The 27,699-nt window shown below is 46.6% G+C and overlaps 1 protein-coding gene across 3 annotated transcripts in view; it reads left to right on the top strand.

Moving 5' to 3' along the window:
- Positions 1 to 2,237: 2,237 nt before the first annotated feature.
- LOC111861229 (inactive rhomboid protein 1) overlaps positions 2,238 to 27,699 on the top strand; it is a 118,339-nt gene continuing 92,877 nt past the window's right edge. The window contains exons 1-2 of one of the 3 annotated variants that reach the window (XM_023845625.2): positions 2,238 to 3,266; positions 3,477 to 3,789. The gene's annotated coding sequence lies outside the window, so the exon portion shown is untranslated. Of the gene's footprint in view, positions 3,790 to 27,699 lie in introns of all 3 variants that reach the window. The other 2 variants (XM_023845624.2, XM_023845627.2) reach the window with 2 other exon arrangements.

Here is a 27,699-nt window from a genome sequence, read left to right as displayed (position 1 = left end):
CAGTACAAGGGACTTAGTCCCACCCCACTAGCAATAAAAAAACCGCTTGGGACAACTTGCTTGCTGTTTAGACCTGAAGTCATAAATATGTACTCTCAATTTCAGATAAGGCAAATGTGTCATTTCACCCACGTGATTTTATTTCATAAAGAAAGTTGGTCGAGTATTAAGTTCAGAGGTGACATCAGTAACAAATGCCCATAACAGGGCGTTGAAAATACATGGAGCTAAGAGGGATGAAGTAGTAGGGGTTGCAGAGAATTGCATAATTTGTGTTCTTCACCAAATAGGCAAGCCCTCGCCAATTCGGATTAATTGGTTAGATGTCCGGATTAAGTGATAATCCGAATTAATGAAGCCAAAAATAGCCCTGAAAGACAAAAAAAAACTCAGAAACCAATAAATGGAAAATTTAATAATATAAGTAGTGCTAATGAAAAAAAAAATGAAAAATATCTTTAGCAATTTCTTCCTCTGTCAGAAGCTGAAATCCAGGGTCACATTTATCCAGCTGAAGCCAGTTTTTGATATTTGCTGGCGCGGTTTCAGTCTCTCCAGCTGCCCTCAGCACAGTCTGAAAGTTCTCTTGCTCCTAAATGCCATGTGTACTCAACTGTGAACAGAATTTTTCATATTTCGACCCGGATTATCCGACATCTGGATTAACTGCAAATGGATTAGCGAGAGTTTATTGTATTACTAATATGGTCAAATCAAGACAGATGGGATGGTTGGAACATATGGCACGCATTTGAGAGCTCATAATTGCTAACAAAATTCTGTCTCAAAACCTGAATGCAAGAAGTGTCTTGGGTGATGTTTCGGAGTGATGTATCTGGCCCGGGGTGAGCTTCCGGGTTACATGACTCACTCGGAGCCGAGCCCTTCTTGAGAAGCCGCCAATTGTGCAGCTTCTCAAAAACTCCCCAGCATTTTATGGAACCCGAAGGTTCATTACCGTGTTCACAAGAGCCCTCCACCTGTCCCTATCCTGACCCAGACCCATCCCATCCTGTCTCCCTAAGACCCATTTTAGTATTGCCCACCCACCTACATCCTGGTCTTCCCAGAGGTCTCTTCCAGCTGGCTTTCCCACCAATATCCTACAAAGGGATTTCTCTAGTAGCTAAGCGACTGTTAGCATCTCAAGGACTGCACGACAACAAGACGGGCGATAATATCGAAACAGCACGTGTGACCTTTTTATTGCTTTGTATTCGGGAGGCAGCGGTTAGATTTTCGTTGTTGGGCCGGATATTGTGATGGATTGTTCCGTGGTTTTCCTCCTGGCATAGTGCATAATGTCGGCCCCGGATACTTCATTCCCTTCCGTCTTTCGCACATTCGAACTATCATTGGACTCTGAGTAACACATGTGACTGAAGAAATGTCGTTAAATATTCCAAGACCAATCACTGAGAACCATCAGTGTTGTAGGTTTGCTTGTGGTCCTCTGGACCCAGCCGTAGGTTGGAACCGCGTACAAGTGGAATTCCCCCGCCTGTGTACCAAGTAGTCCTCGTGCTGGGAATTGCCAAGTCCCGGGTTCAGATCTTGCTGTGGAGGCTGGTTATCCTTATTGAAGTTCTTAGCGGGGTTTCCCCAGTCCCTCCAGGAAAACTCCGTGCTGAGGCCATTTTCATTTCAATTCGTTGTTTACTGATCACCCTGCCATTCGACGCCGTGTAGCGACGGTGGGAAACATTTTGCCGAGGTAGCTGTGTGAGCTCATTAACTGAGGGCCCTCCGTGCGAATTGGCTTATAAGTAAGTTGACGGGACCGTATGCGATTCTTACTGAGGCTACATAGCTCAATTGCAGACGTGACTTATTGAGGTGAGCATATTGCAATGGAAGTGAGAGCGTCACATGCTCGTTAGAAGAGAACGCAGCTATGTAATGTGACAGAAAGGGTCAGGAAAGAGACTGTTATTGATTTTTCCTCCCTCTATCCTTTCGTCCTACTTCTATCCTTCTCTCCTCTCTCTGACAGTGATGGAGAAACTGGAGGGTGGGTTTCAGTAGCGCCGTCCACCTACTGCGCATGTCAGGACTGCACGACCATTGTTCTATTTGTATGTTGGATGTTTTCAAATGCTTACTAATGGAATGAGAGTCGTAGGGTCTGTATGTCTTGTTTAGTCACAAAACATTCTAATGTACAATTTCAGGGACACAACAAACAATTTTGGGTCAGAGAGTATAGCGTCCGTTTCATATCGTTATTGAACGGCGGCCATGACGGAAAATGCGACGCTTCTGGCGCCTATCGGAAGATGGCGGGGGTAGTGCTGAGTGCGATGGGGTCTGACAGTTGAAACCAGGATCTCCAACATAGTGATGTTGCTAGTATGGTGGCAGGGAACCTGTTTGTCGAAAAGGAATCTCACCCAGCAGAGAATTGTGTACTCAGAAGAGGGAAGCGTGTCGGACGAGACAAGTTCAGTTGCTTGCTTCTGAGTTTTTGTTGTGGTGACAGTGGGCCGAGCGCTGTGTGTGATCGCCAGTTGTTGCGCCGTGTGAAATCTGACGGAAACACCGTCGGTGTAAATGCTGTTTGTTTTAGTGTTTTCATTCCTTTTCCTGAAGCCTGAAGCACACGGATGGGATGCTTGTTGTTATGTTCAGCTGCTGTTAGAGAAAACCGTTTGGTTTGTGATATCTGCAGCTTCATTTCGGTGTAGAATTGTAGTGCATTTCTGCGGGCTGTGCGCCTCGCCGTCACATCTGCCACCATCTTGTAGTGATATTGTGCAAACTTCTCGCGAATTTGTTCGGCGTGTTATACGAACCGCGATAGGTTTTAGTACGAGAGTCTGCAAACGGTAAAATGGCTTTCAAATATCTTAACACATAAAGAAGACAAATTGGATATAAATGAACATTGTTGTTTCGTTGGTGTTGTTTCAGTGTTTAGTTGTAATCACCCGGTTTCTTGTGGCTCGTTGTGAACAGGACGGTGTAGTGTTGTCTCGAATAATATTGAGAGATACATATGCAGTTCTAAAATTACTTTGTTAAAATGATACTTATCAGAGACATGCGTATTATTTTCGTTATTTCTAATTCATAACAAAAAATAAAACCACGGAACATTTTAATTTGAGAAATTTAATCTCATGACTTCACAGTTTCCACTTCTGGCCTACGGACTAACGAGTTAGTGAAGTACTAGTCTTTGAACTTGCGACAAATACAGCAAAACATCTTTGTAATAAAATTATAAATTGTGAAAGCATCGATTCATATTTTGTTAGAAATATGAGGTAATTTTTCAATTATGTATTTATTTTTAACAATTACAGCTGTAGATTTATGGGTTGGTGACATCTTTTGAAGGCTGGGTTTGTTATTTTCAATTTCGATATATGCAGAGACGCAAAATATAAATTACTTTTCTAACACATAACGAATAATTTCCATATGTGATGTGATTTGAAGTTCAAGTACTTTTTAAAGCAAGACGTATGTTTCAGTTCCAGTTGCGGAATGATACATGTTGTTCAACTGCCGAAACGTCCGATAGCTTCACTGTTGTAACTAACGGACGTGTGAATACAGTTACTAGCTCTTGGAACATCGCCTATTTTTAGAACAAAAGTTGTGGTTTGTTCTACTTACGAAGTATCTCGTATAAGCAAGTTATCGGAGGATAAAAATTACGTAGAACTAAAACAGCATTGTTATTGGTCGTGTCGAGTATCTGTGAGTGTGTGTGAGCCTATTGGATTATCCCTTCCAATGCAAAATCGCCGGATATTCTGCTGCCCAATCAGGACCGTATAGAAGGTAAGAAACACTCTGCAACTTACATTCAGTGTCAGAGAAGATAATTTCTGTTGCTCCTCCTGTTAGCAATTCGCTTTCCACTTTCTCAATCTCTTTCCCCTGCTAAAACATTGCTCTATTTTCTGTCTCCCTCCGCCAAATAACCACACCCTATAGGCTAGATGGTTTGCTCCGTCCAGGCGCGCCCCTTCATTGTCAGCTGTTACGTTTTACGTGGATAGGGCCCATGTTTCTCTTGTTCGAGATGGTGATGATCCAAAATTCTGCTGGGGGCAACCGGTGCTTACTGGTCCCCGTATTCAAGTAGTGTGACCACACGGACCTTACGCTGTACTACTGCTCTGAGCTCTTGAACCTTCAGATGGGACCTTTCGCATATTGGCGGTCACTAACCAGTGGCCCGCAGTATACTGACGGCCCGCCCTTACTTTCGCTTATAGGGTGGTCCAACAGCGACTCTAACCTGCGGCTGTTTGATATGTATACATTGACGGATGTTACATCATGACCGCCTCTGTGGTCTAGTGGTGAGGATTCCCAGCGCTACCAGATTTTCTGAGAAGCAGTGGGTCTGGAACGGGGTCCACTCAGTCTCATGAGGATAACTGAGGAACTATTTCAAGGAAATAGCGGCTCCGGTCTAGAAAACCGAGATTAACGGCCGTGGGGATTCGTTGCGCTGACCACTGGACACTCTCTATCCGCCAAAGTTAGCACTAACTTCTTCTCTGAGAAACGGCTGTCACTCGGTCGGTATAGTTAGCTTGCGGACTAAAACCACGGAGTTTGTTTTTTTATGTAACATTCTTCGTGTTCTGAAGGTGCCCGGTTGACATCCTGATTGCAGTGTTTTGTGGTTTTCGTTAGTGCCTCCATGCAAATGCCGCTGGTAATACTTCGAATTAGGGTACAACTGTTACCTTCCACGACTTCTCCAACTCACCGTCAGTGACATTAAATAAATTATAATTAAATAAACATAGGCGTAATGAAATGTTAACGCTGCGCCTTGTACTGGCCAGTCAGAAAGGTTTGTTCCGCCCCCTGTAAGAGTCCACTTCCTTTGTGTTGTCTCCAGGTTACGATCTCTCGATTCAGCACTTCCGTAAGCGTTGGGCTGTAAAGGTAAAAAGGGTAGAGCTATTCTTGCAACAGGTTGAGGAGGCCCATAGGGTTGTGAGACGTCGAGTCCCACATTTTCTAGACTGTCGGCTCACAGATGGCGGTAATGCTGTCAGCCTTACTGACTGGCTGCCCATTACCCCCGGGAAGATTCCTGGTACACATTTCTGTTAGCGGCTGAGTCGACCCCAGGGCCATAGTGCGGCTGGAAGGATCAGATCAACTGAAAAATCCAATTACATCAGGAATCGAACCCGCGACATTCCGGCTTGTAGCAAGGGCAGTAGATAGCGCGTGAGCGTTAGCCTGTAAAGCATCAAGGCGCAGTGGTTGCTATAGAAATCTTCATCTTGCCCACACAGTGTATTTATGTGTTCCTTGCGGTTCTGACAGCAAACCGTGATTATTCTCCCAAACAGCATTAACAGGCTGGCCTTTGTAATGGAGATGGTGTGTGTTTTCTGTCGGGTAGGAACTCAGTTCTTAAATGTCATCAGAGTTAAAGGCAGTTAGCACCCAGACCATGGACTGTAGTGACAGCGGAACTGAAACGGTCGCAGCGTTGCGTGTCTACTTCTGAGGCAGGTACTGTCATTGAAGTGTGGATGAATGCCCAAGGAAACGCTTGGAACCGTTCAAAGTGCGAAGCTGAATTGGAGAAGCGTTTCATCTATCCTCTGTGATCAGACGGTATTTCGGAGGAAAATATCGCTTCCACTTCAGCTGTCTTCTTCATGATTTTTTCTTGCTTGGCGTACACTTTGTCCCTGAATGTGAAGGCGTCACATCCCAGAAAATGGAACCCTTCATAGTCACCGCTGTGGAACCTCGAACCTAACGTTATCTGGAGAAGTATCGTTCCTATCACCACAGTGCTCACTGTTCTGGCGGTAATTTCGCTTTGATGTTTACTTAAATCACCGCTGTTTTTAGGAGAATCAGTTGAAATTTACGTACAGAATGTCTCAAAAGTGGGTCAGCCTAAAATATTCTCCCGTATTGACGGGAATGTTCAGATTTAAACGTGAGAGTCAAGTTTACGGAACGGTATCGCCGCGGTTGCTAGTAAAGTATTTAGTGTACTTGACTGACTTTTGGGCCACCGTGCAATGTCTCTGGCTGAAACATTGAACTCTCTAATTGTGTGATCTTACTCGTCACCTGCTTCTGCCTCTCACATCTGTACGGGCGTTTTATTTAATCCGAAGAGGGAGTGCGAGGCAAGCCGACGGCGACGTGCGTCAGTCTCAGAGCCCGAACTGCTGGTTGGGCGACGAAAAGAATTGCCGGTTCACGTTACGTACTAAGTTACATGAGTCGTTGCTGACGTGCCTCACAGTTTGTATTCAATTGTATGTCTTATATGTGAAGGTTGTGTCTGTCCGTCTGTCAGCGCGTAAACCGTTGGACAGATTCGTTTAAAATTCGACGCGGGAGACGCTCACTGAAAGTTGTCGGGCAGATCAGATTTCCGGCCATATTGATCCACATTGCATAAGGTCACGGAATTAACTGTGTCATGTATGTCGTGAAGCATTAATGAGAATGTTATTAAATTCAGTGTGAGAGATCTGTGCATAACGTTAGTCAGCCATTCGCGCATTAGAGCTCCTGCTTTGCATAATTCCGTTAATGGACTTTTCCAGGTAGCCCATTAGAGGTTCCACATATTGTGTTGCAATTCGATACTGTGCATTATGATGCTGTTGAATTATTAATTTTACTCATTTTGTATAATTATTTTGTGTTTTGCTGAAATGCCGTTTAACCCGGCCGCAGACAAACTTAATAAACTGAAAAGAACGCCTATGGGAATTTTGTATGCTAGGTTACGGAGTACCTTCGGGCTCCATAAAATGCTGGGAAATTCTTGAGTAGCTGCAGAATTGGCCGCTCCTCCAGAAGGGCTCAGCTCCTTGAGTAAGTAAGTAAGGTTACGGAGTACACGTTTTCTATTCTCATATATTGCTTCGAATAACTGCGAACTTTATGAAACGTAGGTTCTTTCACTGAGTGTGTCGGATACGGTAAATAAACCCAATTCAGACTTTGTTCGAGTCCTTTGAGTAAATATCGCAGGCCTGGAAACAAATCCACAGCTCTTGCTATTTTCACTATGTTAACCAAACCCCGTATAAAGTTAAAGTTTCTCACTCCAGAGGGTTTCAAAACTCATATTGAAAATCCATGTCTTATACGTTATGTAAGGGGCCACGCGGTAGCGTAGTTGGTTGAGGCACTATGCTATAAGCCGGAAGGTCTTGGGTTCGAGTCCCGATGAGGTGGAGAATTTTTTTCAATTTACCTAATCGTTCCAGCGGCACTATGACTCGGGCGTTGACTTAGCCTCTTAACAGAAATGAGTACCAGGAATGTTGGTGGGTGGGTGGCTGGGGGGGGGCGTTAAAGGGCGGCCGGCGCGTTAGGCTGACAACCTCACCACATCTGTGAACCGGTTGTCTAGAAAATGTGGGAGCCTCGACGTCTCACAGTCCTATGAGCCTTCACGGCCTCTTACAGGGGCAGATTTACCTTTCTTTTTTACCTTACACATGTAGAAAATAATTTGTTTGTATTTCATATAACTTCAGAGCATTTAGTACTGCCTCACAGTTCGAGCTTTGAGTTTTGTAGAGTTCTTCAGAAAAACTTCATCTGTACGGCGGAACTAATATGAGGCACATAAACTGTGTATAAATCATCTTTAGAAAATTCCTTACTTCTACGAGGTAAATAAGATACAAAGATTCAGTCCGTACCTCACAGGAAACATTACGTCTCCGCTACAAAGCCCAACCGGTTAATGCTGTTTAGGGAAACAGCCGCTGTTTACTTTGAGAACCATACGGAACACACAGGCACACTCTGTGGGCAGAATGCAGAGTTTTAGTATGTTCAGTCCGTACCTCACAGGAAACATTACGTCTCCGCTACAAAGTCCAACCGGTTAATGATGTTTAAGGAAACAGTTGCTGTTTATTGTGAGAACCATACGGAACACACAGATACACTCCGTGGGCAGAATGCAGAGTTTTAGTATGTTCAGTCCGTACCTCACAGGAAACATTACGTCTCCGCTACAGAGCCCAACCGGTTAATGCTGTTTATGGAAACAGTCGCTGTTTACTGTGAGAACCACACGGAAAACACAGGCACACTCTGGTGGCAGAATGCAGAGTTTTAGTATGTTCAGTTCGTACCTCACAGGAAACATTACGTCTCCGCTACAGAGCCCAACCGGTTACTGCTGTTTAGGGAAACAGTCGCTGTTTACTGTGAGAACCACACGGAACACACAGATACACTGTGGGCAGAATGCAGAGTTTTAGTATGTTCAGTCCGTACCTCACAGGAAACATTACGTCTCCGCTACAGAGCCCAGCCGGTTAATGCTGTTTAGCGAAACAGTCGCTGTTTACTGTGAGAAATACACGGAACACACAGATACACTCTGTGGGCAGAATGCAGAGTTTTAGTATGTTCAGTCCGTACCTCACAGGAAACATTACGTTTCCGCTACAAAGTCCAACCGGTTAATGATGTTTAAGGACAGAGTCGCTTTACAATAAGTACGGTGGCTACATCTGTTAAAAAGATGCGTGAGTATTGTGGAGAAAAAATTGGACGCGTTTCGAATCCTCATTCCCAATATTTATTTTTAACTACACGAGTAAATCTTCATTTATTAACATGAGTGTCATTAGTTCTGAACCCCGGGCGAATGGCAGGCGTTTTCTTGTCTGTATCCTTTATGACATTTTCTGACGTCATAGTGTTCCGCGTTTAGTAGTGGATTGTGTTTTATCAGTGCATAAGAAACGCTTCCCCTTTGCAGGGTTCCGTTATCTTTAATTCGTAAAGGCATTCCCTGTTGTCCACGAAATATATGTATATTGGAGTTATCGATTGTTTATTGGCGTGTACACGGAACCCATCAAAGGAATAAAAGCAACCTTAAAACCAGTTAGAACCATTCGGCCATAAAAACACGAACTTTGTGGTTACTGTTTGTGCTGGTATAAAGCCCGTTGATATTTCAACATCAAATTGTTAGAGCATAAACGTCTAATGAGAAAACAGCTTATGTGCAAAAAGAAACTTCGTCAAAAATGTATAACCTCCATAAAGTGGTTCGCAGCCCACTTCAAAACGAAATACACGAATTCTGTGATCCAAATGTGTACTAGGACACGAACCTAATGCAGCACCGACTGCTGGACCAAAACGTTAACTTCCAGTGCCGTTTACTGCTTCTGTTGCTATTCGTAACCACACATAACGGTACAGTGGCCATCTTCTGATTCTGCTCATAACCAACACCAACTCTGCTGACGTGCTGATAACTCGAGCATGACGACAGAAGAGATGTACATGAGATCGTGTTGCAGATATGTTCAGTAAGAGAACCGTGCTCTCATCAGTGGCCTTGTAGTTGTCAGAGGAACAATTCAATCAGTGATATTTCCAGTCTCCTTTTTAGAGAACACTGCCTTAACAATGTCGCACTGACGCATCAGAGCAATTTCTTTTATTTCTGATTGGCAGTTCTGGTGAGAGGCCTGGCCTTCAACCAGCGCGATGCAGCCTGTCTTGTTCCTTGTGAAATAATACTCTATCCATGTTGGAATGAAACTGTTAAGATTACTAGCTTCTGGGATATGACGTCGTTTAGTTTAGTGGAAATTCACCGACGTTCCTCCGAAGCGTCCGCAAACGGCGACATGCTTTTTCGGGAGATAGTACTCAGGCGTCCTGCCTGTCTTCAGGTGTTGTAAACCATTTTACCGTGTCTCCGACAGGCAAAATAGTAGTGCTGGTTGTGGTGCTGGTTGTGGTTGTAATTTGCATTTATTTACTTGTCACGAAGTGCAATTCTCTTTACGTTTATAGAAGTCAATTGGGCTCTGTACCTCCGTACAGCTTTACATGTTATGTTCATGAGGCGGTTGGAGGGGGAGGGGGCACTCTCCCGACTGTTAACGTGAGCTATTCTAAACGTCTGTGAAACTTACGCAGCTGCTTGCATAAACAGGAAGGAGAGAGACAAATAAAGAAACCGACCGTCTGTAGCTACGCCCCCCTCGGACAAGGGACGTTTGAAGGAATCTCACTGACGACCGCGCCGTATTCTGTGGCTTTGAAACTTGTTCTGTTGTTGCTATTTACTTATGGGTACTTGGGCTGCATGACATGAAATGCTTGCAAGAGTAGTGAGGTATACTGAGGGACTGAAGGAAACCACGAAAACCGTCAGGTTGCTAACTGGTTACGAAAGACGCAATTACCGTGACTCATACAGTGTTTCCCGTTCATTGTGGCACTTTCAAGGCCAATGGATAGTGCAGTAACGTTAATACAAGGTATTAACAACTTTGTACGAACTTGTTATTTGCATTAAATATTTTGTTTGTATTCCGAAATGCATTAATTGAATATATATATATATATATATAATTTTCCTGTGGGATGTAACGACATGCAATGGCGCTTTCCATTACTTATTTAGCCGCTGATGGAAATAGTGGCATTGCTGTATTAATTTTAATCGGATGTCAAGTAACGGCGTGTGTGTACGTAGGCACGGGTGTGCTGGTGCGGCTGTACTTGTGTGTCTGTCTGGCACAGGCTGCGTGATCGATTGGGATCTCCACCGAAGCTTTCAGTATTAAATTGCACGCGTTGGAGGGATATGACGCCGTGTAGAGTGTAAAACTGACGAGCAAGAAGCAGGCAGTGAGCTCGATGCTCATCTTCCTGCTCACCTCTTGCTCTTTTCATAGCAGTAGGTTCCTCCGAAACGTCTGTGAAGTTACACATTCCAGAAGATGGCACTTTCCGTGATCATAGAACCGCAGACCCAACGTGACCACTAAACCGTACTCTATCTTGTGAAGTTGCGTCCTATTGCGCTGTGATAGGGTAAAGCAACGGTTTTATTTTTAGGCCTCACATTATGATTAATAGCAGTGGCGGCTGTTCACTGTCTTGTGCAAGATCAGTGGCGACTGGATAGCGAATCAGTGTGCTGATGAGCCTCCATTAGAGTGCAGACTGGTGATTACCGGTGTGCCATGTGCCATGCGGGATGCAGCGCTGTCTCCTCAAGAAAAACGAAAATACAAGTAATTGTGGATGTTGCGCCCCCAGGCCGAGAGCAAACTAGGAGAGCGAGTCCCCTCGCATACGCTCCACCGCTGTGTGATGTCTCGTATCGTGGGTGGCCGATGCTAAGGTGTCTGCGTTTCTCGCAGCGGACCCCTGGAACTACACGAATTCCCCCTTTGGGTGAACTGTAGGCCAGGCGCGTCGATTATTTGCCGTCCCTTGATAATAAATCGTATCACCATTGGGTGATACTCGTATTAACGGAATTCCTGTCGGCAGCAAAGTGTAATTTTTGACTAGATGAGCGACTGTTAGCTTCTCGAGAAGGGCTCGGCTCTATGGAGGCGGTAATATGCATGGAATTTCCAATTGATTTCATATCCAAGCCCCGCTGCTAGCAACGTATCCAGAAGAGTTTGGTCTCCACCTCAGTCAGTGTACGAGTACAAACAGTTAGTGCGCCTCGCGCTAGGCAACGGCGAAAGGACAGGATAGCTAAGCCGTGTCTAGAATCAGGGCCAATGACGTGACATGTGCAGTATGGCGCTCGTGGTGGAGAGAGGGCCCCAGTCCACTTCCCATCGGAGCGAACGAGACATCTTTATGGGGAGGTGGGGCATATTTTGTAGTCCCGGGCTCAAATCTCTGCCCGGAAACCGGCTAGCCTGGCTGAGATTTTCGTAGTTTTATCAAGTGCCCCACAGTCACTGGGATGGTATCTCAGATTAGGTCACGCACGTATCCCAACACATCTTAGTCCAGCGTTCGAGCTTATGGACCCTGCATGATACTGACAGATATAAATTTCATTGTTTCATTCTTTACATTTATCTCATAATTATCAGTATTTCCTTGCCGAACAAAGGCTTCTGAACTGCGATGCCTCTATTATCTCTATTCAAAAAAAATATTCGCTTTTATCAGAGTACTTTATTCCTATGCGTCATCAATATAGACATACCTATTTTGGTCTAAAACCATGTCTTCATTATGCTCTCGAACACAGGACTTTCCTTTAGTGTTCTTTATGAAATTTTGTTGTATGTTTTAGACTGGTAATTATATGTACCACCCGCTTTAACAATGAAAACATAACTCTGAATTTTTCCTAAATTTGTGTGTTCCGTATGGTTCTCACGGTAAACAGCGACTGTAGCGGAGACGTAATGTTTCCTGTGAGGTACGGACTGAAATTTGAAGTAACGTTACATGAGCTTCAGGCCTCAGAGGCCAACATATGTTTCATGCAACCGCGCTGTGCACTACCCGAGCTCCTAATCATGTGTTCCCTCCCCGTGAACTTCTCCTTCTGAAGTTGGAACGACGTTCCTCGCTTTATTTTTATATGCATATAAAAATTTCCCCCGATGCAGACTGGAACTGGTGTGGCCTAATAATACCCACAGACAGTGTTGCTGTGGTGCTGGGGTCACAGACTCCGTGACGTCATATCGACCGCGGCAGCTTCCCCGGCTGCAAGCCCACCCGATCCGTCTCGTCTCTCTGCGTGCCTAATGTTCCTGAACGCATCAGGGAATATTCATATTTTCGTGCTAACGTCTGTGAATATCAGCGGAGAAATCGCGATCGTGCAATACAAGAACGGGGCCCTGCTTTTGCGGTGATGCCCAACCCAAATTCTGTAGGATCATTGCTCTCCTTATTTCGAGACCGCGCTCCCAGCGGACTCTTGTGATCACGATAATAATAAGGTTGTCACCCTTACGCACAGCCGCCCTTTACCCCCCCCCCCAAGAAGATTCTTGGTACTCATTTCTGTTAGAGGCTGAGTCGATCCCAGGGCCATAGTGCGGCTGGAAGGATTAGGTCAATTGAAAAAAATCCGCTTTATCGGGACTCGAACCCCACAGAAATCGGCATGCTCCATGACAAACTTAGGTGCCCCGAATACGGTTTAACACCGGGCTTCGTTACCCGCTATCTCGTCTCGAGGCATTTGTGCATGCTCTTCTGCATTTTGTTACCATGCGTACATAGTGTCTTATGATGGGCCGATCCCCCACCGAAAGAATATTTCCACGCACCTAATTAGTCATAGTTTCAGAACCAATTCTGATCTGGAATACACCTGATGAATTGGTCCGTGATTGGTGAACAACATCCCATTTAAATCCCAGTGGTTACTATACATTGTGGGCCTAGGCCTACCTCCATGGACTTCTCCGTTCACTTCGGTTTTTCTAGATCTTACACATTCGGTAGGACTACTTGGGCGGGTGATCAGCTCGTCGCAAGGCCTCTACCTGTACACAAACACAGAACAACGCACACACACACAAACTAACATCCATGCCCTGAGCGGGATTCGAACCCACGATCCCGGTTTCCAAGCGAGCGAAGACAGTACATGCCTTAGACTGCTCGGCTACCGTGACTGGCTTGGGTACTATACATATGTGTTTCGTACGGTTCTTGCAATAAACGGCGAGTATTTCCCTAATCTGCATTAACCACCTGATTTTGTATGCGGATCTGCCGTAGTAACTGAATTTTTGTGTTTCGCTACTCTCGCGCACCCCATTTCACCCTCATAAGGTGCATGTCCTNTTAACCACCTGATTTTGTATGCGGATCTGCCGTAGTAACTGAATTTCACCCTCATAAGGTGCATGTCCTCTGGCCTGATCCCTTTTGTACGTGAATCACTGTTGGCAAAGCTCGGCTCTGCTCGGGTTCCATCGGGATCGGAGTACAGGACAGGCGTCTCCGTTAACTGTGATGCGTGTAAAAATACATTTCCTTGGGTTCCTGGAACCGTGCGTAAAAAACTTGGCTGCTCCGTCTTGTCTCCGGGCAGAGAAGATCATGTCTTGCTAACAGACGGTACAGTCACACTGTCAGACTGGCGAAATGCGACCAAATGGTGAAGTGGACGCAAGAGAACTCTGCTGTCCTATCGTCGCCCCAAGACCCAAAATCGAGAGTTGCGCCGCAATACTTCTGCTGAACAAAATACAAAAAGAAAATTTATACTAAATTTAATAGAGGTCCTCCAAGTGATTTACCCGCATCTCATGACCTCTTTAGAGAGTTTCGGAGTTATGGGATGCGGGTTACTATAGACATGGATGTAAAAGTGTATATAACTTGCATTAGTGAAGAGCAGAGGCAGAGAAGTTATTGGATGCTTTCATGTGAAAGTCTGTGTTGCCCGGGTGCACAATTCATTCGGAGCGCATTGTAAGGCACTGTGTATTGAGGTCTGGCGGGCGGGCGCGCGCGGCAATTTGTTATGCTAGATTGAAGTGCGGCCGGACTGCTTCAGTGGAATTGGCAGAACAAACACAAATCTGCAATGGAGCACGTGGAGCAGGTGGGACATGCATCAAGCATACAACTCGCATTTTTAAACATATAAATCCTCTCACAGAGCACAGAACTGTATTGACTGGTCTCCCTTCTGTTGGGCACGCAGTGTGTTTTCTATGAGGCACAAACTGTGTATTTACTTCGGCGCTTTGTTGTTTGAGTTGTGATGTGACTGCTCTGCAGATCTGCGTGTTTCGGCCGTGCGATATTCCTAGCGACAGGGGCGACATCGAGAGACAAACCGTTTGGCGGTAAAATCATGTTCGACAAAACAAATTTCAGTAGTGTGAGACATGAGAACAACTGGCTGGCCATCTTACAGGCCTCGGTAAGCTCCACGAAACTGACATCTTGTTGGAAAACTAGTAGTTGCTCAGCTACTTCACAGATTCCCAGCATTTCACTATTCATAAGACCTCGCCACTGGTCCGCGTTCGCAGTCTTATCCTCCATCTACTCCAAGGTCACCCAAGTGCTCTCTTTTTGCATCAGGTTTGCCTGCATGTATTCTCTTCTTTCCCATACTTGCTGCTACATGCCGTACCAACCGTCCTTATCGGTGTAGAATGTAAGTGTTTAATTTCCCTCTCAATTGTCTATGGCGAGCATGAATATGGGGTAAATAGCATTGACCTCATGAGCCTTCTGACCGGTTGCAAGTGTTTCCGGGCGGGCCGCTTAACTGCGTGGCGTGACACAGGGCTCAGTGTGCAACTTCCACCCACGTTAAGTCAACATTGCCCATTATAAGCAAATCACTGAAATTACCTGTTTCTCCTCCGTCGGCTTTTTCTTGAAGCAAAGCGGACCGGAGTAATGAGCTTCTGGGCGTGCTGAGTTCATGTCCAGGAGGTGACCCTTGATGCTACTCGCAGTTGTCCTTAATGTGGAGACCGTAAGTTCTTGTATTCTTTTTCTGAACCATCGGCCCATTGTGCCATGCATCCTTTCAAACCGCAAATATTTCGGAAGCGCATTGTGCTTCCTTCTTCAGCCGGTGGCTGCATAAAGCAAGCAGCCGTGTTCCATTGGGCCCCTTGGCTGAACCAACTCAAGCTCCCTCTATTTTCGACCGGGTCTCCGCCCAGCCCTCCCGTTAATCTTTCACCTCCAAGATACGTCGCCTGCGGCGCGCGTTCTACATGCCTTTCCCCTCAGAAACACGGATCGCGTGCTTCTTGAAGCAGTCGGGTTTTGTGTGAGGAAGATAATGACTTCAGGAATGTGATTAATTAACATATCGGTCGGGTACTTAGCCGTTATCATTCGAATTTCATAACGTGGTTATGAATGTAATCTCCCAACCTGACCCGCCTGGCCTCAGTGGCAGTAGGGAGTCACATTCTGTGTAGAAGCACTTACAGGGCGAGGTTCCCATGTTGCCCACGATGCGCTGTTTGGGTGGGGGAGGGGCTGGTAATGTAATGTAAATGTTGCGCAGGTCTGATCGCTGGGTTCGCACACAGACACGGAGCTAACACAATCGTCTTTTCGAGAACATGGGCATCACGGCGCGAGGAGTTGGGCCGCTTTCGGGCCTCCCTTCTGCCTGCAGACAGCCAATAATTGGCTCTGAATACTGTAAATATTACCTCAGAAACGTTGTGTGGGTGTATGTCCCTGTATATAATTTCATCATGCACTTAATCATATTAATTAAAGCACCTTTCTTGTGGCTTTTGAGCGTAAAGTACGTAAGGAAAGTTTTTCCCAGTTCAAATTATTGCTAACGGACTGCTACAGCACTCTCAGCTTCTGAACTGCATATGATCGAATGGCAGATGGCCGATCAATGATGATTTGGGAAGGATTAGGAAGGCGTGTCCATGGACCGAGTAGTGGAGGTACTGAGGCACTCAGGATAGCGGTGTGTGAGGGGGCGCGCGCTGTAACGCACAGCAAGAGCAGGCCTGTGTGGCACTCAGGAACCGAGTGTGGGGCGTCTGGCCCGTCTCGTGAATCGTGATTACCGGGTAACTAATGAGAGCGGAGGATACAGCTTCATTACCATACGGCAGTCCTGCTGAACTCACGCACAGGGCAAATTAACATACTTACCTGATAAGTGCGCAGGCTCTGCGGCGGCGAGGGAAGTGAATTGAAATCCTGTGAAGGGACTTGTGTCTGCTGTTCGCAGCTATTGAAAGCTATGTGGATCCTACACTGATGAAGGAAGCGGGAAATCGAGTCAGTTGCACTACCAGGAACTTTGTGCTTCTTCCCAAGAATACTTTGATACTTTCTGAGGAAACGCTGAGAACGGTCGAGCAACGGCTACTAACAGAATATGCTGGAGTAGTCAGGGATCTGCCTCGCATTCGCGAGATTCCAGATTAAAGTCTCGGCCCGGAGACCGGCTGTGCTTACTGACATCGTGATTTTCCTCATTCTCTTCAGGAAAATGCTTGGCTGGTATCTCATGTCAGGCCACGACCGCGACTTTTCACAACCTTTCGAATTCATTATTCACTGGCACTGTATGTCACTATTCGATGCTATATGCATATATATATATAATCTGAGCTGTTGGAAGCGTCATTAAGTAAGCAAAATATTTCTGTTCACTCAACAATTTTAAGACGACGAATTCGTGATGGAGCTGGCAACAGTTTCGGTGTAGAGTTCGAGACTCCTAACTTGGGCGGGAAGGGGGGGTTCATATCGCCCAACTGGTCGACCCCAGGGTTTATAACCTCTTCTCCCTGACTTCCAACACCACCACCCCCAAGCAAGCCAAACATTGCCAGAGTTTACAACGTAATTACAACCAGGAAATTGCTTATGGATTCCCCGGACGATCTTCGCATATCCGCCCATGCGCAAGGCCATGTCATCTTCGTCTAATTATGAAGCAACTAAAAGCAAATTATATTCGAAATGATATCGGTTGGAGGAGCCTTACGCTGAAGGGTGTTAGTAAATTAATTGCGGATGTAAGCTGGCGTCTCTACGCTCTAGATTTCTCCTCCGGGGGTGTACGAGGAAAAGCAATGTTTACGTCATGGGGAAGGCGTATGTAGCGACGTGATGCTAATCGGAAACCAATTCATTTCTTATAATGAAGCTGGTTCGCTTGCTGGGCTTGTTCCTTGTATGCAAGATACGTGGTCTTACTCGTACTGTGTCTGGGTTTGAGGGGAAATACACATTTACGTTTGTCACTGATTTAATGATGATCTGGAGCTTGGTTGCTAGGCGCGCATAGCTTTCATAGCAGCCCCGCGGTTTCAAACAGAATAGCATTGAGGGACGGCCATGCGTTGGTAAAATCACCTTAAATTAGCAAGCACCTTCATTACTTCAGTACAGTCTGTTTGAGAGAAAGTGGACGTTGTCGCAAGTTCTTAATAATCTTGTAAGACTGCATCCATGTACGACGTCTGTTTCTGTTTAAGCACCTAATTTTGGCGCCACCCACTGAATTCCAAACGCACACTGCGAGTTCTAATGTTACAGAGGCATAACGACGCGGTCTCTGTGTAAAGCCACATAATTAGTCGCGTCCGTTTGGCAGTGTTGTGTTTATCTCCTCTCCTGTGAAGCTCACTCTCCCTGCCGTTGCTTGGTTTACTCTTCGATCCTGAAGGCGGAAAACGGTACGTTTCTCCGAAACGTCAGTAAACTTTTTTACCAGGCTACATGGCGTCATATACCAGAGGAGTTTACTCTTCATACTCACTGTCGTGACGGACTGAGATCTCATTTGTAATAATTACATAAGAAACAGGCAGCTTTTGGCTTCGGATGAAACTGAACACCGGCCTGTTCTCACCAGGGCCCCATAAGGGTGAGGCAGTAGCTAGCTCAGAGAGCATAGCATCACCTCACTCACTTGTTCCCCGTTAGTTATTAGCCGCCTTACATGCAACTTGCCTTTTAAAGCCTGGGGCATGTCCTCCTCTGTGCACCCGTGTCCTGTGGTGATGGGCAGTTGTCGCACGGTCCTGACGCGTCACACCAGCGGCTCAGTTCACCACCTTCTTTCTGTTTCCACATTCCCTCACTTCGATTGATGTCTCCTGCTCCCAGATGCGTGCCCTTTGAAGAGACCGGCAACTCTTCATAAATCACTCACGCTGACTTAATTGCTGGTTAGAAGCTTAATTGTCGGTTAGACATATAATTACCAGCCAGAAAGGTTTAATCGGATTAGTTGCTTTGTAAAGGAATTAATTAGTCAGTGACTGCCCTCGTGTGTCTCAATAGTCACATTGTTCGGGACCTTATCAGCGCCTTCCCTTCCCCTCAGGGAACAGCGTCAACACTGGGACACGTGACCCTTAGTTAACTACACGAACTGCACGAGGTGCTGAAACTCGCTCACCTACTCGGGGAATCCCACGTTCATTATAATGTTCACAGGAACCCGACACTGGGCGAGATGTACAGCCTTACATCCAATTTATATCACAGTGTTTGTAACAATAGCTTTCCTTGTACGCGCAGGCCTTTCCTTTAGGCTTTCTGACGCAGTTTGGTACACATTTCCATTCCGTCCCACGCTTACTACATGCACCGCCCATCTTATCCTTGATGAGATCGCCAAATTTTGAAGTTTCTCATTTTACAAATTTCCCACCCTCCTGCTACTTGGACCTGTGAAGTGCAAATATCCCCTTAAGACCCTGCTCCGTGTTATCCCCGTGATGTCACTTCCAAGTGAAGGCTTGCGTACCTGAACCTATAGACGGGCTCAGTGTTGCACTTGGATTCTGTCCCACCCACAACCGCAGCTCTGCGTCGTTTAATTATTATGGGCCTTACATAGCTTATGCGATTGATACAGTGTTGTTTAACTCTTCACACAATGCCTCAACCCAGTATTTATTTGGCTGAGTTTTCCCTCCGAAACTGCGTGGCATCATGACCCAGAAGGGCACAGGTTTACTTGGTTCTGACACGGAAACTGCTGCGGGTCCGGCGGCGTCGTCTTGTTCCCACTAGCGTCTACATTCCGTGCAGTTCTATAGCGCCACGCTTGCGCCTGCATTCACGCCGGTTTCAGCGGGCTACACTGCGTTATTTCCCTGAAGACAGAACTCTTCGTAATTACCGTTTGGGTAACTGGTTCCGTCCTCCTTCCCAACAATTCATATGTTCTCTGCCATGAGCAAGCCCACATAGAGAGAGTAAAACAAATTCTGGCTCTGTAATTCCTGCCCGCATGCGCACAATGTGATGAAATTGAGCAGGAAATGACAACAATGCATACTCTTTGATCGTTACTTCCAGAAACAGGACAGACAAACAGATCATGTTTTGTTTCTTGTTGCTTAGTAACTGCTTAATATTCCCATTACTGAAATGACTTTCTTCGCCATTAAGCCTTCGCTAATGGAGCCTAGAAAGATTATACACGCTTGGTTCTTATGCTAGGACTTGCAAAGCCCGCTGTAGCTGTCTCAGACTGAACATTTTATACGAACTGTCCGTTATTTTTTGTTCACTAGCGAAACTACAGCGTGCCTAGAAAATATTATATACATTTTTGAGATAATAAATTCTGGGGCCTCTAGGAACCTTCAATAGAATTTAGGCTAACGAAATTAGATAATACATTGAAAGAATATCTAACAAAAAATCAGGACCTACCAATAGATCAATCAGTTTGTGATTTTCACAGAAACAGAACGGCTAGGAATCTCACGCACAGTTTAGTTACAGAAATCGAACCTCCTCGCATAAGCCAGTACAGTTGGCCTGTACAGATGTTACATGGATGTGAATAATTTTTGGTTCGGGAAAAGGCTGAAGTTTCCAGTGAATTTCACGTTTTCCGGAGCCAAATTTGTACAGTTTTATGGGACACTCTGTGCGTCAATTAATTAATTTCCTTGGTTTTTTTTTTAACTTAGAGTCTCTTGTCGATTTCCCACGTGTTCTTGTGACGCCGATACAGACGAGCCTCGCGCCTCGCGCGTCGCACGAAGCGTCTGTTTTTCTTTTTACATGAACACGAGTTGGAAAAACATAAAGTTTTGGTTATACAACCTACCGTTCAGTTTTCCAATAAGGAAAATTAAACAAACTTGTGGAAACTCAATTATCTGCGAGTTTTAATCTACAGTACATCCCAACGAACAAGGAAAACAAACGAAATGAAAATGTACGCATTATAAAAGCAAACCGTTTGAAGTGAGTTAGTAAGATGTTTCAACCGATAAGAAGTTTCGCTCGGAATCTGCAACGGGAAACTTGAGTTGTTTCTGCGGAAACTCGTAACTGAGGCAACCAAATGAAAGCGATTTGTACTGTCGCGACGTGAGTTGAAGCAGCGAGCAAAACATTGCGACGCTGATATAAGGAACCGGAACTTCGTTCGTTGCGTGTTCACATGGGGCCACAATTGGACCGTGTCCCGAGTCAGGTTACTGTAGTCCACACCGGGCGACCCTTTGTAATGTTTTCCTCCCTTCTACGTCTCGCTCTTTCAAGAGGTCTCTTCCGTTCAGGTTTTGAAGCCAGAATTTTGTATACATTTCTGGCCTCTCCCATATATGCTACATGCTTCGCCCATCTCATCACGCCTGACTGTGCCGTTCTAATCGTTAGAAATGTGAGAAAGCGAGGCCCATCTGCACGGCTGTAACGAATTTTGCCCTGTGCTCATATGCGTTGGCGTGTGTCCGACTTCCCCTAACAACTTTTTGAAAGTTTTTAAGCGGATTTTAATGAAATTTGCTGGAACTCCTCGATTTACGGCTTCTTCAGTTTCTTGCCGAACTGGACGGACAAGTCAGCCGGAGCGACGAGAAGGGACCGTGTTTTGAAACGAAGGCGTGTAACAACAGCAACTTGGTCAAGTGACGAAATTAGGAAATTCCTTCATTCAGAAATGAAAACGGTGGCAGGCAGAGGCTCCTCTGCTCAGCGCCTTCGAGAGGCCTAGGAGAGGACGAACGGACCCAACAATTGGGGCTTCGGGGCTCACTCAGCTTGTCGGGGCTAGAGCGGCCCAATCGGCAGGAGCAAGCCCTCTTCATGGCCTGCTGCTTGAGCACGAGAGAGAATGTTTCAGTTGTATCTTCCTAGCAACACTAACTCCTGAAGATGGAGGCGCCTATTGCTCCGAAACGTTCTTAACTAAGATATTACAAGTTGTTACAAAAGAAGTCTGAAACCCGAAGCTGTTCGGAAATTTCTACTTCTTGCAACTGTAGGCAACAGCATTGACCCCTCGTACGCCGAAACTGTTGCCCCCAGTTGTTCCGGTTAAGTGCTGATTTAATGGTTCCATAAATGTGCAGAATTTGATTACAAGTTTTAATGAAATACGGAAGGCGTTCCACTAGGCTCACCTTACCCTCTGGCGCACTGTGTGCTGCAGCCTTAAATATTGTCACGTGGTGTGACGATTGGTAATCCGCTCTACTTGGACACTGGCACTCGTAACTGCAAGTTACTACGAGAGTTTCGCTGAGTTACACACTGCAGCACAAATTAAGTCTTCTCAGTATTCACTAGCCGTTGCTTGGCAGCGGCTTCCAATGGTGGATGTTCCCCTTCCTCTGGGTTCCCGAACCTCAGGTACTAGCTTCTCACTTCTCACATCTGCAACTCGCAACTGACTCAACCAACAATTCAGGTCCAAGTTAAAAAAGTTATGTTACGACCGAAGGTCAGCCGGCCAGTCTGGTTTGGTGTAAAGCCCCATCTGGGGCCCCAAGACCAGATTTTTCTTGCTGCCAGACAGCTGCGGGTTTGTTGATGTGGGCCGCCCTCACTGATGAGAGGACGGGTCTGTCGTTTACAACTGATGCTAACCCTCTCCAGCGCAGTCATGCTTGGGTCCGAGTCCTGTGGGACTCATGCCCATATTTTGCTGTCCCAGATTCGAGACTTCCTCCAACCTGGAGGGACAGGTCCCCGTATTTATGCCCCCCTGCAACAGGATGTCGCGCTGGGGTTCCTTCACCCAGCAGTCCACGTTATATATATCCCCGGCATGGACGTCACAGAAAACACCTCTTCCGTTATTATTGCTGTTCCCTAGCAACGGCTGTTGTACTGCCGCCTGTTACTTGGCAATGCCGGTGCTTCACCAGTTCGCTGTATTGTTCAGCTGCGCCGCTTGCTCCGCACTGTAATTGGGACACTTGTCGCTGGCCCAGGGAATTTAGTGGCGCAGCCCTTGTACCTGAGGGACGCCATAAGTGGTGATGATTGATCCCTGGCTCCCGGCAGACACCGGGTCACCAGTCACAGCGTTTGTCTGTGATCGCCACCTGTCGAGGACTAAAATGTTTTGTGACACTTGTCGCAAGGTCACGCTGGCGGTGTTAGTGTGGACAGTGGACCCAGCAGGGTCTGTTTCACTGTTCTGCCTGGTGACGGAACCAGATGAAGATTTGTCAGTCAAATAGACACACGCGTGCATCTGTAATACTCAGCACGTTATGTAATCCGTGTGTGTCCCGTGCGGTGACTCCACATTCAGATAGTCTTGCTGTCGGTGCGCGCGTATGTTCGGGTGAGGCCACATTTGCTAATTGCGCCGTAACGACACACAACTTCTTGTACAGCTACGTACTGCGGGACAGCCAGAGCCTGGCCGCCAGGCGTTGTTACAACACTTGATGTTAATGTTCTGCCGGCACGTCAGAATACTGGCGTGCAGCTGTCAGTCGGTCAGCCGGATTCAGTCATCCCTGACATCTGTCGGACAGCGGAATGGTTAACGCACTCAAGATGGACCGTTTCCTGAGCAAGATTAACTCGGTCCACACCCTCAGGCTCCGCTCTTGAGAACAATCTTGGTGCAGTCCTTCCACCTACAGCCTTCACTTCCACGTGCACAAAAACATGACCGTAACAGTAACCGTACAAAGAAGAATACCGTGTAGATATTGTGTTAACCGGCGTTTCGGAGGAACATATCGCCTCTGTCAGGTGGCTGCAGCCGCTTGCTCACGCTGGTTCGTCGCTCGCAGATATTTTATACCCTGAAGATGGAGGCGACACATTACTCCGAAACGTCGGTTAACAAATATCTACACGGCGCCACATCCCAGAAGACGGCATTCTTACAATACTCGTACAGTTTGCGATGGCGTTACCGCACATCAAGTGACGCTCCAATGAGCGTTGTTACGTACAGCCGCGTTATTTATATTGCAACTATATTGCAGGGGAAGCTAGGCAGATAGCTCCACATATTCTGCGAATTGTGGCCGTAACCGTTTCCGGGCAAGAGTGCCGTCTTCTCTGTGACTTCGGATTAGCGTTAGGCGCTTTGGCGGCAGATGACCCGCAGCTGTGTGCCATGCTGCTCGGGGGCGTCTGACCCCTTCTCCCACATCCGGAACAGTTTCGTTCTTCCGTCCGGCTACCAGGCAACCATAACGGGAGTTATACTTCAAAAGTGACACATGTCCACTGCATTTTCACTGCTTGGAAATTGTCTAATGCCATTGGTCGTCACCGCGCAGGGTCACGGCCGTAAATAATAGGTAGGTTTGTATGCTATGTGGGATTTTTTTAATTTTCATAATAGATACGGGATTTAATTAGTTGAATATAATTTATTTTTAAAATATCCGTAAGGTAATATATTAAGCACTATACTATGAAGACATGTGGGAGTGGGAGTGTAGCTCCGTCATTCTTGGCCTCGGCACAAGATGGAGGCGAGTAGTCAGCTTCATTCCCCTGCCACTTTACCGCCAGGGAAAGAGCCCCCAGTACACATTGGGCAAGAAGCCATCCAGCTTCCTAGCCAGAGCCAGTCTGGACGCCACGGAGAAGAGAAAAATCTTCCCTTTTTGGTTATCGAACCCCGAACGCCCAGGCTATACCGGGGCTCTTAAGAGAAATCCGCACGGAGAACATGCTGCCTTCATGTCGTGAAATGTCAGTATAAAATGTTTTAATTAACCGTTCTTCGTGTATCTGGCCGAGCTCACAGCCACGCGCTCTGCAAGAGGACTGGACGGGCAAGTGACGATCACTCGCAGAAACCAGTCCCCGTGTTGGATTGAACACTCGCGTTATTTTTGTGCCCTGAAGATCGAGGAAACGTTAGTATCCATATAATATATTGCACCGTATCTCAACCCAGAAGTCCGCAGTCTGAACACGGACCGCCGTGAATACTTGCAGGTGTGTAGCCATTACCTTGTTTAGAATTAGCGTAGTGACTGATCACATTGCATTTCCGTGTCCCCTCCCCCCACTTTGCAAGGAGATTAATAGCTTAGGGATGAGGATCGAAGATCAGTTCACGGAAATGTAAGGAACAGATATGACTTAAACCGACTGAGTGTAACTTGTGACAATGGGCATCTACCCCCTCCCCCTCGGCTTGTTGGAAACGGTCAAAACCGAAGCGATGCAATGTATCGAGTGTTACTACTAGAAGCAGTGTTCTTCCTTCCGGCGTGCGGCGCCCGTTCTTGTGACAGGCTGCGGCATTCTGACTCACCTGACTCCGTCAACTGGGGAGGCTGCGGCATTCTGACTCACCTGACTCCGTCAACTGGGGAGGCTGCGGCATTCTGACTCACCTGACTGCGTCAATTGGGGGTCCTTCACTCGGATGCTAGAAAATTCGCCTCCTTTTGGATAACGACACTGTCCAGAGGGCTACAGCGTCCGACGGTAGTACGATTAGTGACTAATGAATTGGAAAGGATATGGAAGGAGCCGGCCATATCCGAATGTGGTGAGAATAGCCGGATGTCGGGCTGAGACTTGAACCCGAGACCACTCCAGTACGAAGCAGGAGGGCCAACCGCTTTACAGCGACATACACTGTTTGCTTTGTATGGAAGGCCAGGGGTCAGCACCGTGTTCACAGGAGCCCTCATCCGTCATTGTCTTGAGCCAGTTTGATCCATTTCACACATCCTACTTAACCGTATTAATGTTGCCCATCTGTGTCTAGATCTGCCAAAGTGACTGTTTCTTCTCGGCTTTTCCGACCTTATATTTGCTGTGCCTAGTAGATGCTACATGCAGCTCCCATCTGTCTCATTCCCCTTCTCTGATCTGCCTGACAGTGACGCCGATTTTGTCGCGCCCCTAGCTACGTGCTGGGCGCCTGTTTATTGCAAGGAACACTACACCGGGGCGCGCTGTACAGCCAGCCTTCGCCACTTTCGGTTTAAAACAAATTCACCAGTTTGTTTCGGCGCAACCTTCTTAATTCTGGATTCACTGCAGCCCGTGATACAAACATGGCTGACGCACGAATTTCTGAGGTGGATACGACAGACACTTGGAGATATCTGATGCAGTTTCCTGCAATGATTTATGGTGACAGAGCTGCGAAAAGCATCCAGAACGTGTATATGGCAATGTACAATTTACGCTCCCCGTACTAATTGACAATTGGAGCTGGGCGTGTGAAATTGTACATGGAGAGACAAGAGCATGCGCAGTTGCAGGCGACACGAGACTCTGAGGTCACGTGCACACGTCTGTACTTAATGAGGTCGCGAGAAGCGAATATGCACTAGTGATTATTATTATTATTATTAGAGATGTAATATCACTTTATCTCTTTCTCTTCATACGCTGTTCGTTTCCTATTGACATTTGTTGTAGTTACCGATTTAAGGAACCAACGAATCAACTAACTTCATATAGCGAAGTGATTCTGGCCTCGTTTTGCGGGACGTTACCACAGTGCTCACAGTAACCAATCACGTGGTGTCCAATGCCTCGCTCCCTGTTTCTTCACGGTGATTTATGTCATCACCGCCTCCAGATTTTCCGACTGAAACCTTGTATGCATTTCTCGTCTCTTCCATATGTGTGATAACTGGATAATATTAAAGTGGATCGTAGATAGGATGGGGTGGTTTGGACTGGATTGATCTGGCTCAGAATAGGGACCAGTGAACACGATAATGAACTTTCGGGTTCCGTAAAATGCTGGGGAGTTCTTGAGTGGCTGCACAACTGGCGGCTTCTCAAGAAGGGCTCAGCTCCGTGTGTGGTACATGATTTTACCTTCCCAAAAATACGTATTGTTTAGTGAAAGTTATGAAGCTCCTCGATGTGCAGTTTTCCCCAGACCTTTGTTACTTTCACCTAGGTCCAGCTGTTCTCCACGGGTCCCTGTGTTTAGATTTGGACGCGATGTGCGGAAACTGTGTTTACTAACTTCGCGGAGTGTACAGCCAAGGAAGAGAGTGAGGAGAGCGAACAGGAGACGGGAAGAGTGCTATCGGAAATCTTTGAGCAGAGAGAAAGCGGTAGATCCCCCATTCCTCCGCCACGGCACCGCCATCTTTAGGAGTAAGAAGAAAGACGAGAATTTGTCGTAGTTTCTTTTTTATTTCGTTTCTTCTCGTACCCTGCACTTTTCAATAAGGGAGGCTCCTTGGAGCAGGCAAGGGCCAGGAAACGAAACTAACACAAATATTGCACGTTGCTGTAACGCCGTGGAGTCTGGTAGGAAGTTAGCAACCTGCTGCCTTCATCTCTAGGGCAGAAGAAAGAGCCGGACGTAAAAACGAAGATTGAGAGAGCTGAAGAGACAGAGCGGCCAGTCTCTCCTGAAGATGGAGGCAGCTGAGTCCTTCGAAACTCATCCTGAAGTGAAGTGATATGGTACGAGCTTGTGTGTGCTCATATGTGTTGTTTGCAGTGAGGAGAATGCTCGGGGGGACAGTGGCGACGGTATGTGGCAGCCCGCACTCTGCGTCACAGTAAACCGCTAAAGAGCACTAACTGATTGGGGCTTTGTGTGCTTTCTGTGAGCTTCAGGCATGAAGCGGGTGAGAACTATAACGTAACCTCTTGTGAGGCCACGCCGCTTGGGGCTTCTTCAGACAGCCTGCGTTTGTTCAGTGCGTTGCTTAGCGACGCGCTCAGTATGGTGGGGTGACTGATGAATTAATAAGGATTTCGAAGGAAGCTGTCTTGGCCTGTTCGAGATATTTTCCTGAGGGGGAGGCTGAGGGAATTCACACAAATCCTCAGTAGGATAGCCGTTGTCCCAGCCGAGATTCGAACCGAATACCTCCCGATTACGATGAGAGCACTGCCTGGGAAACACTGTGCAGTATTTGTAAATGTGTATAAGTTGAGTGCTGCGCCAAGCTGTATTTTTGACTGACACGTGACGTGACGTGGCTGCTGTGCGAAGAGAATGCGCAGTAAGCAAGCTGATTTCAGATGCAATGCATAAAGCGATGAGCAAGGCGCAGTAGTGAGCCTCAGTGAGCACAGTGAACTGGGATCCATCCGAATGCCAGCACATATTTCTGTTTCGAAACGTGAGAATAACAACATGTGAGGCGTGGAGGCTGGGAGCAATGCCTCCAGCCCTGGTGTGTGCCATCCCGTCCACTTTATTGATTTTGCCAGAGGCGGGGTGGAACTACGGGAAGGTTGAGGGGTGGAATA

The sequence above is a fragment of the Cryptotermes secundus genome, unplaced genomic scaffold (genome assembly GCF_002891405.2).
Source record: "Cryptotermes secundus unplaced genomic scaffold, Csec_1.0 scaffold2516, whole genome shotgun sequence".
Lineage (NCBI taxonomy): Eukaryota > Metazoa > Arthropoda > Insecta > Blattodea > Kalotermitidae > Cryptotermes > Cryptotermes secundus.
The sequence above is the reverse complement of the archived record's forward strand: the minus strand, read 5'-3'. Positions and strand labels throughout refer to the sequence as shown.